This window comes from Biomphalaria glabrata, chromosome 10, assembly GCF_947242115.1.
Source record: "Biomphalaria glabrata chromosome 10, xgBioGlab47.1, whole genome shotgun sequence".
In the NCBI taxonomy this organism is placed as follows: domain Eukaryota; kingdom Metazoa; phylum Mollusca; class Gastropoda; family Planorbidae; genus Biomphalaria; species Biomphalaria glabrata.
The window spans coordinates 4,233,020-4,236,920 of NC_074720.1; positions in this window are offsets into that span (position 1 = coordinate 4,233,020).

The following is a 3,901-nucleotide window of genomic DNA, read 5'->3' on the forward strand; positions in this document are numbered from 1 at the left end:
TTAAGTTAATACCCAGGACAACCTAGATATTTTTTTACTTGGTCTTAAGAAACGTATCAAGATTTTAAACTAGAGGAAATAATGCGTAAATAAAAATAACTACAATTTTTTGTTTTCAACAAGTTTAATAAATAATTGTATGATCGCAATACTTAAGACAAACCAAAAATAAACAGCTAGACTAGTGGAAAATACCCAATGGTGAAGTGACAGTTTTTGAAACATAATGCTATGATTATCATGTTTTGATTATGTCGAGTAAGAACATTACTCTGGATATAAATAATCTACGTCACTCTACATTTGTAACTTTTGTGGTGTAGAAAACAATACTTTTTGCTGCTTTTATATTTTTACAATTTTGTGTAAGTTAGCATAACCTCATTTCCCATTAATTTAGGGAAAAATTATAACGGAGTTTGTATTTGACATGTCACCGTAAACAAGGAGAAAATTAAGTTCTGTGTGTTAGTTTATGTTAAAAACGTAGCTGTCGTTTAAATAAGTAAACATTTGTTAACCATCATAAGGTAGAGTTTAAATGCACATTCTACATTTGTGTTTTGTTGAGATTGATGCAAGAATACACTAATTTCGTAAGTTTGTGTGTTATCCTTTTATTTTTCCCACGAGTTTTTTTTCCCTCAACGTAAAGTTCATTGATAATTGAACTACCAATGAAAGTCTTTATTTATGTCACGTGAGTGTCGATCTTCTTCGTGTAGTCTAGGATACGTGTAAAAATGGAAATCTCCATTTGTTTACTTTTAAAAAAAATAAAATAAAATGCTAAATCATTTGTAAAAAAACACATATAAGAGTCAAAAACATATTAAAATATGTATTAATAAGTTTTTGTATTAAAATTATATTAAAACTATCATGATACTATGTGTATGTAAATGTGTATCTATAAATAGACTGTAAATGGAGTGTAAAAAAAGAAGCATGCATGTACAGTGATAAACCCACAGACTATGAACGAATCAACGAAGTTAATCATCGTTAATGTTTAATAAATTAGATTTGTTTACATATGAAAAGACAATGGGGGGGGGGGGGGGAGGGGCGTTCTCACAAAAAGGTGCAAAACCGTAAAACTAATGTTTTAAAGAGACTCCCAAAAATTGTTTTCTTTGCATTATAGATCTAGATCTAGCTGCAAAGACTCCTAATTATTTCCTGGTGCTATATTAGAGCTTGGAATGGGTTGCCTGAATCAGCCAAGAAAGCTAACGAGTTTACGTCACTAATTAACATGCATGACTAGATAGACACAAGAACACGCGTTGGACGTATAGTCATCTTTTTGAAGTAACGTCTATAACTTATAAGAAGATATTGTTATAAACTTTTATATTTTAACATTAATCGAGCAAAAACTGTGTTATTGCAAATGTTTTACAAAATGAAACTAATTTAGTGAAGGGATGTCATTTCTTTTTCTAAATATCTTTTGGAAGAAATCACGTTTTAACGAGAGGCGTCTGCTAAACGTTTTCTTTTAAAGAAAAAAAAAGGGCATCTCAAAGCGTTTCCGCTAACGCGATACTTATGTCAGAAAGCAGGGGCGGACTGGCTATATGGGGCATTCGGGCAAACGCCCGGTGGGCCGGTAGGCCACCGAAAGGGCCGCATGGATGCCACTATGACACGTATTAAATTGTTAAAGGTTTTGTAACATTCTCTTCTAAAAGTGATCCTTTGAACGTCGTTTAAAGAAATCTTTCACAGACTCAACAGTGTAATACTTAGTTAATCTAACACATTGTCCGAAATAATGTAATAGCTCACAGCCGTAGACAGTGCTACTAGTAGGCTCCATCCCTTTAGGGCCGACACGTTTAGCGATTAAAAAGCAACATATGGCCTATATTTCTTATAAAGATATTAAGCATGTGTACAGTTATCGATACATTATCATACTTAACAATGATTTTGAGGACAGATAGACATAGAATTGGATGCCCATCATGTTATATACAGTTTTGTATAGAATTGTATAGAATTTCCCGGGCCGATTTTGACATCCAGTCCGCCCCTGTCAGAAAGGCTGAATTTCACCAAACTGTCGTACACCATTCTATTATCTTTTGCTTGACAAAAATAGGACGGGATCGAGGCTGCCTTTTTACACCATTACATACGAACTTGCGCTATATGTCTCGAATGAGCTCGCATTTTGTATCGACTAGATCTCAGTGATGTCTAAACTTCTACCCGAGGGCCACGTTCGTCCCGTGATGCTATCGGGCCCATCTATTTTCTGCCCACAACGCATAATGAAACCGCAGAGGATCGGCTCTATTGGACGGCGACTCGTGAAACATGTCGCAAAATTTGTTTGGCCCTTAGGCTAAAAAAATTGGCACCTTTGCTATAGACCCCAGGAGAAGGCGTTTCTGCATGCAGGAAAACACTTGATCAGAGGAGCCCGGCCCCGGACCTCGCTATTAGAGCTTAAAGCATAAACCTCATAGCTCTTCGTATTTTCTTTTTTGTTGTTTAAATTGTAATTTCTTTCCCAGTTTTTCCAATAAGTAATCGACAAGTTCTCTTACTTTCAATCTCCGCTCTATCTCTTTTTACAAAGCTAATATCAACTCTGTCTGTCTGTCTTTCTGTCTTGTAAAAAGTCTGAACACGTTATTTCTCTCACACCCATTCTCCGAGCAAGTTAAAACTTTGCACGATTACTCATTGACATAGACAAGACATGAATCCATAAAACAACATATTAAACAACTAGTCAATTAATTACAAGTAATTAATTTTTTTCGATACCAACAAGGGAAATCAATCCTTTGACATACACGACTAAATTTGTCGAGTTTCGTCCTCTTACATAATTGAACACTTTTTTTCTGACACACCCATACACGGATCAAGTTGAAACTTTACACAATTATTTATTGTACCTAACAAAACATAAAAGCATGAGTCAAATCAAAATAAATCAACCAATTAGTCAATTAATTATTGATAATTAATTATTTTATTTGATATCGAAAAATGGAAAGAAACTTCTACATTCTTGAGTGATATAGTTGTAAGTGCGTAGTTCTTCCCCTAAGAGAAGCTATGTTTTTGTTTATATTTTGCTTGTTTGTCATTTGTTTTTACTTGCCTTCTCTCTTTCTACTTTTGTATCTTTCGCTTTTTTTCTTATTCATTACATTCTCTTTTATTTCTCTATACATATAAGTCTTGATCGTTCTATGCGTAAATACGCCCAAAACGCGTCGGCAAGTGTAAACATCTTACTAAATATAATTAGTTGGTGTACAGCCCGCGTGTTTTATATACACACGCAGTCACACAAGTAATTAGAGATTAATGTCATAAAAAACAAACATTGCTCTCACTACAGCATTAAGATCTACCGGTAACTTTGTATTTGAACACAGACTTTTGGCGCTGCAACAAGCTATTGCCCACAGGTTGTGACTTTGCAGGTCAGTGTTCAGGCCTTCTTTAACAAATGGTCTCGATTTGAGGCCCCCCCCCTTTCAAACCCAGTTAAGTTGCCAGGATGTCTGCCTGGTCATAAAGTATGTGCTTTGGACAGTCACGGGTTACCGAGTACAAACCCTGCCCGTTGTCATCCCCGTATCACCCTTGTAGATACTAGATGGAATAAGAAATGTGCCTTTTTTTTTTTTTGTTTTGTTTTGTGAACAGTTTGTATTCAAAGATAAGATAAGATAAAGAGTTATCCGAGGATTCGGGTCCGTCTTACGTACGCTAAGTTTAACGGCTAGGAATGTTATGATCCGTATCGAGATAGATCTATGACGGATCTCTACGGATTCACAGTTCCACACAAACCAGGAAAAAGAATCTGCAGAGTCATTGATCATGTCTATGACGTAGGCGTCGATAGGGTGTGACTAAACACTAA